The sequence below is a fragment of the Lepus europaeus genome, chromosome 4, assembly GCF_033115175.1.
Source record: "Lepus europaeus isolate LE1 chromosome 4, mLepTim1.pri, whole genome shotgun sequence".
NCBI classification, from domain to species: domain Eukaryota; kingdom Metazoa; phylum Chordata; class Mammalia; order Lagomorpha; family Leporidae; genus Lepus; species Lepus europaeus.
The window spans coordinates 150,927,941-150,941,582 of NC_084830.1; the positions used below are offsets into that span (position 1 = coordinate 150,927,941).

The window sequence follows — 13,642 nt, forward strand, 5'->3', positions numbered from 1 at the left end:
TCAACAGCTCTTCCTCCTCCACCAACTGTCTGGTAGACACCCTCCATGCACAGGGGGATATGATCCAAGGCACCTGTGGCTGCCTAAAACCATGGACAGCACTAAACTCTCTACATGCTATGTTTTTGCCTATACGTACATGCCTATGTCGAACTTCAGTTTATAAATGAGGCATCATGGGCCAGCACCATGGCACAGTAGGTTAATCCTCCACCTGCAGTGCCGGCATCCCATAAGGACGCTGGTTCGAGTCCCGGCTGCCTCTCTTCCAATCCAGCTCTCTGCTATGGCCTGGGAAAGCAGTAGAAGATGGCCCAAGTCCTTGCGTCCCTGCACCCACATGGGAAACCAGGAGGAAGCACCTGGCTCCTGGCTTTAGATCGGCGCAGCTCTGGTCATTGCGGCCATCTGGGGAGTGAACCAGCAGAAAGAAGACTTTCTCTCTCTCTCTCCCTCTCACTGTCTGTTAACTCTACCTCTCAAATAAATAAATAAAATCTTAAAAAAAAAAGGTAGACATCATAAGGCCTGGATGCACTTGATAAACGGATGATTCACATCTCAGTTGGGACAAGGTGAGAAAAAGCTCAGTATTTCCTCATGCTATTTACAACAATGTGCAATTTGAAACAAATCGTGTATTTCTGGAATTTTCTATTTAATATGTTCATACACCGTTGACCATGAGCAGCTGTAAACTATAGATGGTGAAACCACCAATAAGGGAGTTACTGTGATCATCAAAACTGCAGCCTGGTAAAGCCACCTGTCACCTCGTATATCAACAGCTTTATCATCTCCACCATCCTGGTAGTAGTTTAAAGCCCGTGCCTAAATCCTGGCACAGGCCAGACACTTGGATGTCACCACCAGTCAATAATCCTTCCTCCCAGTCTAATCCCTTGAGATGAGATCTAAGACTGTAATGGTTTGGGCCCATTCAGTTTTCATCATCTCCTTACATAAACCTGCTGTGATGACTCTTATTACCTGCCTTCAGCATGTCTAATTCCTCACAACTTTGTTTATAGAATACTAATTCTCTGCAATAATAATAAGTTAGATAATAATAATAATATAATAATAATAATTAGAATACTAACTCTCTGCAATAATCCACTCCCCTTCTTATCCTTTCTAAAATCTTTTTACTGCCACTGTCTAGTTAACAGGCTGCTTCTATCAGGAAGTTGTACCCAGAGGGGCGGGTGACAGGCGGGCCTCAGGCGGTGGCCAGGCTGCCTCTGCAACCCGGTAATCGCGTCTTTCCCCAGCTCTGGTCTGCAGAGGGAGCACTACGTCCGCGGAAGTCCCCGAGACAGCCTCGGCGGAGGAGCAGAAGGAAATGGAAGATAAAGAAACTAGGAGACTAGTCCAGAGAAAGCTGAAGAAGCGAAATCAAAAGCAAGGTATCCTCATCGGGGACAAAAGCCCAGAGGTTCAGATTTCTTAAGGAAACGATTGCAGAAAGGGCAACAATACTTTGATTCTGGGGATCACAACATGGCAAAAGCAAAAATGAAAAACAAGCAACTTCCTACTGCAGCCCCAGATAAAACGGAGGTCACTGGTGACCACATTCCCACTCCACAGGACCTTCCTCCACGGAAGCCATCGCTTGTTGCCAGCAAGCTGGCTGGCTGAACTGCACGCATCTTCTAATTCCCATCATTTCTCCTCACTATGTTACCTATCCACTGCTTACTTCCCTTCATCCTCTAAGTCATTTGAGACTGACAGCTTTGCAGATAGCGGAAATGGGAATGTGTGTTCCTATTGTAAGGGAGTATACAAGTATAGAGTTTTTGCTTAACCAGTGCACTGATGATAAAGACATGATAGAGCAACATAATCTATGTGAAAATAATTGTATATATTACCTAACTCCTAGTGTAGGTTCCAACAGGTAACACGTTTTACAATTTTAATGGTTTGGCTTTACTTACTTCATCTTAATTATAGTGTTTTTTTTAAAAAGATTTATTTATTTTACTTGAAAGTCACAGTTACACAGAGAGAGGTAGAGAGAGGGGTGGGGGGGGAGAGAGAGAGGTCTTCCCTCCGCTGGTTCACTCCCCAACTGGTAGGTGCAGGGGCCCAAGGACTTGGGCCATCTTCTACTGTTTTCCCAAGACACAGCAGAGAGTGGATCGGAAGTGGAGCAGTTGGGTCTCGAACTGGCGCCCATATGGGATGCTGGCGCTTCAGGCAGCAGCTTTACACACTACGCCACAGCATCGGCCCCGATTATAGTGTTATACATTACTCTTATTTAACATAACCTCTGCTGTATTGATTTTTTTCTGTATTTTCCTTTTGGATTTTTATAAAACAGAAGTTTAAGGCCACAGGTTTTAAGAAAAGTTCCATATTTTAAACACAACTAGATGGAACTCTGAAAGATTTATATTTCTGTGGTTGAACTTGAATGGCCTTAAACCTGTTCTAGCTTTAACAGTAGAATTTCACTTGGGCAATATTTGCCCATTCTAATGTAACTTATGTGACTCCAGTGCTTAACAGCTGCCGTTGAAGCTACTATTCTTATTCAGTTTTTTGTTTTTTTTTGTTTTTTTTTTTTTTTTTTTTTTTTGACAGGCAGAGTGGACAGTGAGAGAGACAGAGAGAAAGGTCTTCCTTTTGCCGTTGGTTCACCCTCCAATGGCCGCAGCGACCGGCGGGCTGCGGCCGGCGCACCCTGCTGATCCGATGGCAGGAGCCAGGTGCTTCTCCTGGTCTCCCATGCGAGCGCAGGGCCCAAGGACTTGGGCCATCCTCCACTGCACTCCCTGGCCACAGCAGAGAGCTGGCCTGGAAGAGGGGCAACCGGGACAGAATCGGTGCCCCGACCGGGACTAGAACCCGGTGTGCCAGTGCCGCAAGGTGGAGGATTAGCCTGTTGAGCCACGGCGCCGGCCTCTTATTCAGTTCTATAATGGTAGAATACCTTTTGTTGTTGAAGATGTGAATGACGTATGCAGGTGCATTGACTGTTGAATTCACTTTTGTGCCATTTTTGCACAACCTTTCATAAATGTCTATATTAATTTCACATATTAAAAAGTAGTCAACGTGCCAACCAGGAGCACAGAAGTTCATTCACAAACCCTGTCGTTACAACTTTTGTATGATATATCCCCCTCCTAACACTCCCACTCTTGTTCACTATCTCGGGCTTACAGAACATCAAACTGAAGACGTTGCTCAGTATGCCACAGACTTAAGCTTTTTGTTTGTTTCTCGTATCCATGACATTCAGTGGCCCTGTGCAAATATGGTATGTTGCTTAGGTGTATCTTTGGTCCTATGCAGAACATTTCATTTTGACTTTTCTGAAAATAACAGTTCACATAATTTATATGAACTTTTTAACTGTGGATACTTTTTACTTCCACAATTCACTTTGGGTATGCTAGAGTAAAAGGCTTTCATACGTGGCCTTCTGTCCACCCTCATTATCTTTTTTTTTTGCTTCTTTGATTCAAATGGTATAGGGCTGTTCAATCTGTATGGACACATAGGTGTTTGTATCCTTACTCTTTAAGAAATTTGCTGCACTTAATGCTGTATTTTATAACACAATAATGACATTTGCTGTCTCATTTCTCAGTTGCTAATTAATCACTCAGGATATATCCTGTATTATTACTAATAACTGATAATCGTTTAAATATAATGAAACAAAAATAGTTGAAAACATAGGTCCAGGAACATATGTCAAGAAGAGCTGAATTCTGGCAAATAATTTAGTAATTATGGTCAGTTAAGAGGAAAGGCTCACTGACAATTAGAATATTTTACATTACAGATTTATTCATATTAAAAATACATATTCTGCTGGCGCCATGGCTGAACAGGCTAATCCTCTGCCTTGCGGCGCCGGCACACCAGGTTCTAGTCCCGGTCGGGGCGCCGGATTCTATCCCGGTTGCCCCTCTTCCAGGCCAGCTCTCTGCTATGGCCTGGGAAGGCAGTGGAGGATGGCCCAAGTGCTTGGGCCCTGCACCCGCATGGGAGAGCAGGAGAAGCACCTGGCTCCTGGCTTCGGATCAGCGTGATGCGCCGGTCGCTGCGGCCATTGGAGGGTGAACCAACAGCAAAAAGGAAGACTTTTCTCTCTGTCTCTCTCTCACTATCCACTCTGCCTGTCAAAAAAAAAAAAAAAAAAAAAAAAGACTATCTGCTTCTGCCTCTCTGATTCTCTGCCTTTCAAATAAATAAATAAATCTTAAAAAAGAATACATATTCTGTCCATGTCACTGTAGTAAGATGTCAGTTAGTTTTACATACAGTTTATGTACCTAGAACTTCCGTAGACTATTGGAACAGCAGTTACCACTCTTAGCTCCTCCCAGGAACTGTTGCAATGCTGTAGAATGATAATGAGGTCTGGTAGCACTGGCTTTCTCTTTCTCTTTGACTTGGATTCAGGCATCTTTTCTGGATCTCGGTTCCAAATGCATACTTGCTTTTCTATAATCCTAAATTACAGGGGCTGGCCCTGTGGCACAGTAGGTTAATCCTTCACCTGCAGCACCGGAATCCCATATGGGCGCAGGGTTCTAGTCCCGGCTGCCCCTCCTCTGATGCAGCTCTCTGCTGTGGCCCGGGAGGGCAGTGGAGGATGGGCCAAGTCCTTGGGAGACCAGGAAGAAGTTCCTGGCTCCTGGCTTCGGATCAGTGCAGCTCCGGCCCATTGCAACCATCTGGGGAGTGAACCAACGGAAAGAAGACCTTTCTCTCTGTCTCTCCCTCTCACTGTCTGTAACTCTACCTGTCAAATAAATAAAATCTTTTAAAAAAAATCCTAAATTACAGTAGATGGTGCCTTGAACACGGCTCCTAAAGGCTGATGACCTTCCTGCTTGACCCATGCCAAAAGGCAGAAAGCAGCAAAATCAATACTGTGTGCATTGTAATTTTAAGGATCAGTGTTGTATAAATAAATTTGTAATGACAACAAGTAGGTTATCCTGCAATATATGTATTTCTAGGATCAACTCAAGAATTCTAAAATATTCCAAACTAGAATTCCTATTATATACCTATATTTTTATTTTGTCATGAGTAGTTACAAGTTACCATTAAGTTCACACATGAGACAAGATGAGTCCATGTTATTACTGGCCTTGAGAGGACTCCTGACGTTTGCAGCGAGTGACATGACATCTGCCTGGGTTTTACTTTATAAAATGCAATGCTAATATTTAACCTACCTCAGAACTAGGCCGGCGCCGTGGCTCAACAGGCTAATCCTCCGCCTTGCGGCGCCGGCACACCGGGTTCTAGTCCCGGTCGGGGTGCCGGTTCTGTCCCGGCTGCCCCTCTTCCAGGCCAGCTCTCTGCTGTGGCCAGGGAGTGCAGAGGAGGATGGCCCAAGTGCTTGGGCCCTGCACCCCATGGGAGACCAGGATAGGCACCTGGCTCCTGCCATCGGATCAGCGCGGTGCGCCGGCCGTAGCGCGCCAGCCGCGGCGGCCATTGGAGGGTGAACCAACGGCAAAGGAAGACCTTTCTCTCTGTCTGTCTCTCTCTCTCACTGTCCACTCTGCCTGTCAAAAAAAAAAAAAAAAAAGAACTTGATGAGGCTCTGTGAAATGCTAAGTGCCCAAAATAAAAATATTGTTGATTGTAAACACATTTTTAAAGGAGTCGGCATTGTGGTGAAGAGGGTTAAGCCATAATTTGTGACATCAGTATCCCATATCATAGCGCCAATTCAACTTCCAGCCGCTTTACTTCCAATCCAACTTTACGCCAGTGTGTCTTGGAAGGCAGCAGAAGGCGGCCCCTGTCACCCATGCAGGGGACTCAGATGGAGTCCCTGGCTCAGAACTGGCTGTTGGCAGCCATTTAAGGAATGGACTAGTGCATGAAAGATTCATTCATATCTTCTCTCTCTCTCTCTCTCTCTCTCTCTCTCACTTTCAAATAAACAAATAATAAATACAAAAACATAAAAAAGAAACCATCCAGTGAGTGACAGCTCTATGCTTCAGCCGCAGTGTCACCCCAGCAGCTGTCAGCTCCACCAGTATGGGGTCTGCACAGTCACACACAGCCCCCTCTCTGAAGGCCCCCCACCCCCACACACAGCTTAATGCTCTGCCATCACCATCTCAAAACTCTTCGTTTTGGACAAAGATCCTCACATTTTTATGTGGTACTGGGCCCCGCACATCTAATAACCTGATTCTGCAAACCCTCAGAGAGCCGGGCATCCCCTGAACTCCATACCTCCTAAAACTCTACAACCAGCAGATCCCTGGAGGTATAGCTCCCCTTATTTGACAAACACAAATCCTGCAGTTTCCTTCTGATGCAAGATACTTTTCAAAAAAGATGTATTGATTTGCAAGTCAGCATTACAGTAGAGAAGAAGAGAGGGCAAAAGAGGGAGAGGAGTGATCTTCCATCTCTGGTTCACTCACCAAATGGCTGCAACGGCTGGGGTTGGGCTGGGCCAGGGCCAGGAGCCTGGAACTCAATTCAGGTCTCCCACATGGCTGGTGTACTTGCGCCATCTTCCACTGCTTTCCTAGGTGCATTGGCAGGAGCTGGTTTGGAAGTGGAGCAACCAGGACTGGAACTGTTGTAAGCAGGCATACAGGAAAAATGGACTAGATTTGTGAGCTGGGAGACCACACCTTCACCACGCCCCTGTGTGATCTCTTGCCCCTACCTGGCCACACCTGTGCACCCACCTGCCAATCAGGTTAATTAACCACTCCCGTTTGGAAATGGATCAAAGGCCTGGGACATGGTGGGCCCAGCCCTTTTTGGCCTTTTTGCCTCTTTTGCCATTGTGGGCCCTTGCTGCCCTGCACCTTTGGGCGCGTGGCCTTCGGGCCACCAGCCCCATGCTTTCTGGTCTACATGCTCCTCCATGTGGCTGGCTTCTGATGCTTGGTATGACTCCAGATTCCCTCTCTGGTTTAGATAGGGCCCTCACTCTCCTATGCATCTCTCTTACTGAATAAAAAGCATAAAATTTACCACGCTGCCTCGTTTATTTGTGCCAGTATTCAGAATTCTTCTCTGAATATTAGGCAAGAACCCACAGATTTATTAATATTCCAAATTTATTAATAAGCATCTGGTAACATAAATGGCACCCCATACTCCGATATTAGAACCTGTGTTCAAAGGCCGGCGCCGTGGCTCAACAGGCTAATCCTCCGCCTTGCGGTGCCGGCACACCAGGTTCTAGTCCCGGTTGGGGCGCCGGATTCTATCCTGGTTGCCCCTCTTCCAGGCCAGCTCTCTGCTATGGCCCGGGAGTGCAGTGGAGGATGGCCCAAGTCCTTGGGCCCTGCGCTCGCATGGGAGACCAGGAGAAGCACCTGGCTCCTGGCTTTGGATCAGCGCCATGCGCCGGCCGCAGCGGCCATTGGAGGGTGAACCAACGGCAAAAAGGAAGACCTTTCTCTGTCTCTCACTGTCCGCTCTGCCTGTCAAAAAAAAAAAAAAAAAAAGAACCTGTGTTCAAGTGGAATGCTAGCCTCAAAAGCAGGGGCTTAGCCTGCTGAGCCACACACAAGTTCTGTTGCATACTTCTTTTAAAAGCTGGACTTGACTGCCCACTTGCTATTGGACACAGTGCAAAACTGAATAGTACAGAAAACTGCATTTTGGCAAGTTTTTCTCCCAAGCTCATTCTCAGCCTCATAGATCCTTCCTTAGGGACAATCACTGCTCTGTATCCAAAAAGCATTTGCACATCTACAGTCTTTTTTTTTTTTTTTAAGATTTATTTATTTATTTAAAAGTCAGAGAGAGGAGAGGGGAGGGAGGGGGTGGAGGAGGGAGAAAGGTCTTCCATCTGATGGTTCACTCCCCAGTTGGCCACAACGGCCGGAGCTGAGCCGATCTGAAGCCAGGAGTCAGGAACGACTTCTGGGTCTCCCACGTGGGTGCAGGGGCCCAAAGACTTGGGTCATCTTCTACTGCTTTCCCGGGCCATAGCAGGGAGCTGGATCAAGAGTGGAGCAGCCAGGTCTCAAACCGGCACCCATATGGGATGCCAGCATTTCAGGCCAGGGCGTTAGCCTGCTGTGCCACAGCGCCAGCCTCCATCTACAATCTTTTCTTGTTTTTTTTACACAGCTGTTAACATACCAGATATATTATAGCTTTGTGCTTGGGACATGAGTATATGCACAGAAACACACAACACAACACACACACACACACACACACTCCATACTACTTTATTTAGAGATACTTCATTTATAAAGAGCTGCATATTTTTCCACTAAATATATTAGACTGCCCATTACTACATAATTTGTATCAATTCATGAAAATTTAGTCCATATCAATCTTTTGCTACTACCAGCATTACTATACTTGTTCTACTTAGATGAATGTCATTCTACACTTGTGCAACTAGATTAAGGTCTCCAAAGCAGAATTGCTTAAATGGCACCTGTCTGGAATTTTGACGGATTATTGCCAAATTGTTCTTCGGTGTACCAGTTTACACTCTCAACAGCAAATTGTAAGTGCCTGCTTTACTATGTCTCCAACAACACTTTTATCAAACAATGGATTCTGCCAATTTATAAGGAGAACATGTATCTTTGTGTGTGTGTGTGAATATATATATATATAATGAAACTTACATTAAGCATCTTACATGTTTAAGAGTTACTTGTGCTTCTCTCCATGTGATTTATTATATCATTGGTTTTTAGAAATCAGTTTATAGATCTTTCTTCAGTAAAGAAATGAGACTTAAATATGCCTTGCTTGTTGCAAATACTTTGCTTTTTAATTTGAATTTTGACTCTGAAATTCTACGTGTGTGTGTGTGTGTGTGTTGCTGTATAGAAATTTTTCATTTTCCTGGGGTCAAATTTATTAGATCTTTACAATAAGTTCATCTATATTAAAATAAAACAACTGGAATGCTATTGAGATTGTATTAGAGAGATATCTTGTATTTATGATGCTACATCTTCTTATTCAAGACTCTTTTTATTGCCTCAATAGCATTTAGACCCACTGCCTCACTTACATAATCTATGTGTTCCATTTGCAAATGTACTTTTTATTCACTTGATACATCATAAACTGAGACACTGAAGCTAAAAAATTCTTACACCAAATGTGTTATTATTTCTTCTGGTGTTTCCTATAATTTTTGCTGTAAGTGCATTGATGCAAGGTTCTTTGATTTGTGGGTATCCGTGTTGGTGACACCAGACACCACTGAAGGGGGTCACACCCTTCATCACCTTCTTCACACTTGCCTGACAGGCCCTCGCTCATTCTTTCATTTCAGACTTTTATGAGTTATTTTACCTTAGGTGTGTCTCCTGAATCTGAAAAATACAATTAAATTCTTTTTATGATTTAATTTGAGGTTTTTTTTATGAGGAGGTAATCTACTTAGCCTTCATTTATATGACCTAAATGTTTACTTTTCTGTTACATTTCATATTATGATACATTTCTGGAATATTTTATATAGTGGTTTTGGTTATATTGACATTTTTCTTTTTATAGTCTTTCATTGTATTATCTATAAAGCTGCCTTTATGAGTGTATTGTCTGGTAACTTGCAGAGTTCATTTTGTTTGTTCTCATGGTTATCATTTTCACTACTTTATGAATGCATTTAACTCTGTATAACATTTTCTCATGCCCAAATCTGAGATAAGATGAAATGAATGTTTGCCTTGGCCTCTTCTGACTGCTACTCTCCCATTTTTGTTGATTATATATTTTTGCTAATATCCACCTTCATATTTTTAAATTAAACACCTATGTTATTAATTTATTGGTTAAATATGATTTCCAAGACCCTTCCTAGTGTTCCAATCTGTATCTCTAACCTCAACTCCTTATACCCAACCTAAGAGGCAAAAACAGGAATTTGTTCGAGCCAGAAAGCAAGTCTCTACCACAGAAATTCGGATAGAAGAAAATGCAAAAATCAACAGCTACTAACAAAGCTGGGGTCTATATTTTCAGACATTTGGGCAAAGAGAAACCAGGGGAAGCACTGCAGCAGGTAATAAAATGTGCAGGATTAAATACGATGTCTTTTGCTTTCAAAAATATCCATGGAAAAGAAGCGCTCCGCGGAGTGAGGCTGGAGCCCCTGAAGGCAGGAAGGGAGGCAAAGCTCCAGTTGTGCACGCGGGCTCTCTGCTGCTGGGGTCTCATGAAGACGGGCTGCTTCTTGCGGAGAAGCTGAATGTACGAGCTGAGGACTGGGAGCTGAAACTGCCCTTCTGCATTCTTGAAAATCAGAACACTTCTGCACGTACATGAACCAGGTGAGGACGAGCCATAGGGACAACTGGGAACCCCTCTCTGAGCGAACAACGGGCAAAAACAGTGGATTCTTCTGGAAGGTTCATAGATTCTTGATAAATAAGAGATGAGGACTGATAACCTTTCACTGCAGGGAGAGAGTGCCTGTGGGAAAGAAGAGATACATTTCTTAATTAAGCACCACCCCTGCTTTTTTGGCTGGAAAACAAATTAGGCAGCCAAGAGATGTCAGATGACAAAACTAAAACATGAGAAGCCATTGTTTTACTTTTGAAATCTGAAAAATCCTGGCGGGTTGCTGAGACTTCTGCTACAAAGGCAGGCAGGCAGGCACTGCGATGGCGTCCTTCCTAAAGAAGGAATTGTAACTATCAGGATGAAGTCCTGCTGGTACAAAACTGGGGGCTTTTTTCTTTTATACCTATCGAGGCAGATTCTAGATGACTTTTTTTTTCCTCTGAACTCCTTCTCTCTGATGTTTTGATACCAAGGATATCCCTACGAATTTGTCTGCATTGTTTGACATAATATCTTGTTTACAGTAAGCAATTTTTAAAGTCAACACAAGCACATTTTAAAATTTTGCAACATGTTATCTTTAGAAGAATCATCATATCAAAACTAAAGGTGCACCATATTATTATGATCATCAGATTCAAATTTTACACAACACTAAGCAACATGAATTCAATTTTGTAAGTAGAAAAGCAAATTTCTCAAAAGAGACAAATCACCAGTTGTGTGATGAGACTAGCAGATGCAGCTCCTGTTGCGCTTTGTGAAGTAGGGGTTGACAGCAGGCAGTTAACAAGCTGGGCCTGGGCCTGTCGGAGGAGACCTGGGTGCCATGCTCAGGGCTCACGGCACGATTTGGAATGAATGTCAGGAATAAAGCGCCGGCATTGTTGAAGAAGCCACGACCTTCCACATTGTTAGTGCTGAAGCAGTTGCTCCCTTTCATCTGCTTGTTTCTTGAAAAACCAGCTGTGCAAAACATAGCTGACATACCATACATCCCCTCCACCTAAATGAGCAAATCAAAGCGGGCATTGTAGCACAGTGGACTAAGCCCCTGCCTGCACTGTCAGCATCCCATGTGGGCTCTAGTTCAAGTCCTGACTACTCTACTTCCAATCCAGTTCCCTGCAAATGTGCCTGGAAAAGCAGCAGTAGATGGTCCACGTGCTTGGGCCCCTGCACCTGTGTGAGACACCCAGATGCAGCTCCAGCTTTTGGCTTCAGTCTGGCCCAGCTCTGGCCATTGTGGCCAGTTCAGGAATGAACCAGAAGATGGAACATCTCTGTCTCTGTAGCTCTGCCTTTCAAGAATAAATAAATCTTTCAATCGAAAGGAAATGGCTTCAGCAGAGTCACAGAACTGTGAGTCCATCACCATAATTTTACAACATTTTCATTATCCCCCCAAAATGACGCCTTGAACCCCCTAAGGATCATCTGCTCAAATCCCTACCTAATCCCACTCCCAGTCCTAGGGAACCATTAATCTTCTTTCTGTCCCTAAAGATTTGCCTATGCTACATGAATGGAATCATATAACACGGACTTTCTGAATGACTGCTTTCACCCAATGTATTTCCAATATTTATCCAATCGTAACAAGTATCAGCACTTCTTTTTACTGCTGGAAAAATCCATTATATAAATATACAGCACAGTTTATTGATGCATTCATCAGCTGACGGACAGCTGAATTGTTTCCACACTTTGGCTGCCCTGAATGGTGCTGTTATCAGCATTCATGTACTCAGCTTTGTGTGAATGTATGTTTTCATTTCTCCTGTGTGTACACTACCCAGGAGCACCTTTCTGGATGATATGGTAACTCCATGTTTAACTTTGGAGCAAGTTAGATGCTTTTGCAAATGGTTATGCTAGTCCACTAGTACATTACCAGCAATGTAGGGTATTTAACTTCTGCACATCCTTGCTGACACTTGCTATTATCCATTCATAGCCTTTCCACATAATCTGTTTTACTTCTTCACGGTCAGAGTAACACCCCCTCTTTCATTTCTGTTTTTACTATCGTTAGTCTGCACTCCTTACTTTCTTTATTGTTTGTCTAATCTCTTTCTCATAAAAATTTCTGCTCTGATCCTTATTATTTTTGCCCTCATTCACTTTTTAAAAAAGATTTATTTTATCTTATTTGAAAGAATTACAGAGAGAGGTAGAGACAGAGAAAGTCTTCCATCCGCTGGTTCACTCCCCAACGGGCCGCAATGGCCAGAGCTGTACTGATCTGAAGCCAGGAGCCAGGAGCTTCTTTCAGGTCTCCCACATGGGTGCAGGGGCCCAACGACTTGGGCCATCTTCTACTGCTTTCCCAGGCCATAGCAGAGAGCTGGATCAGAAGTGGAGCAGCCAGGACTCGAACCGGCGCCCATATGGGATGCCAGCGCCTCAGGCCAGGCTTTAACCTATTGTGCCACAGCGCCAGCCCCACCCTCATTCACTTTCGATTTAGTTCTTCCTTACTCCTGTCTTAAGCTGGGGTGCCGAGTGGCTGTCTGAAGCCCGAGCACACAGAACTTTCCCTCTAGGCATTGTTCTAGCTATATCCCCTAAGTTTCATTAAACTACATCTTCGTTTTCCTTCAGTTCAAAGTATTTGCTAATTTTCGTTTTGATTTCCTCTTTGATCCTCTTGCTTATTTTTTAAAATTGTCTAAATTGTTCAATTTGACAGTATTAGCAGTACGTGATTATTTAAATTAAAATAAAAATGTTTTAGCTCTCGGTCATGGTAGCTGCATCTCAAGTGCTTATTGGCCACGTTTGGAAAATGCCTGCTGTATTAGAGAGAGAGCGGACAACATTTCCCTCACTTTACAACATCCTGTTGGACAGCACTGCACAGCATGCTCACAGGGAAAGGCTAGAAGGACAAGCAATTAGCTCCTATTATCCCTTGCTGCTCATTAAAAATGCCACTTAGGGGCCGGTGTTTGGCCCAGCAGTGTAGCCACTGGCACCTCTGAGTACCGGAGTTCAACTCCCAGTTCCTGCTTCCTATTAATGCAGATCCTGGAGAGCAGCAGCGATGGCTCAAGGAGTTGGTTTTACTACACCATTGTGGGAGACCTGAATAGAACTCCTGCTGCTAGGTTTAGCTCTCTGGAGACCATCCACAGTGCTCGCTCATTCGCGTGCTCTCTCTCTCTCTCCCTCCCTCCCTCTTCATTTTTCTATCTCTCTCTCTCTATCATCTCTCAAATTAGCAAGTAAAAATGGTTTAATAAAATAGATCTACTTTTAATTTATCAATGTCAAACCAGTTCAATGCTCTATTTGCTTAATTTATTTGAAGTATTGCTCAATACTACCTTGACAGGGC

The 13,642-nt window shown here is 43.9% G+C and overlaps 1 pseudogene; it reads left to right on the plus strand.

Annotated features, from left to right (window-relative positions):
• Positions 1 to 549: 549 nt before the first annotated feature.
• On the plus strand, positions 550 to 1,644 carry LOC133758817 (cAMP-regulated phosphoprotein 19-like; annotated as a pseudogene).
• Positions 1,645 to 13,642: the final 11,998 nt, after the last annotated feature.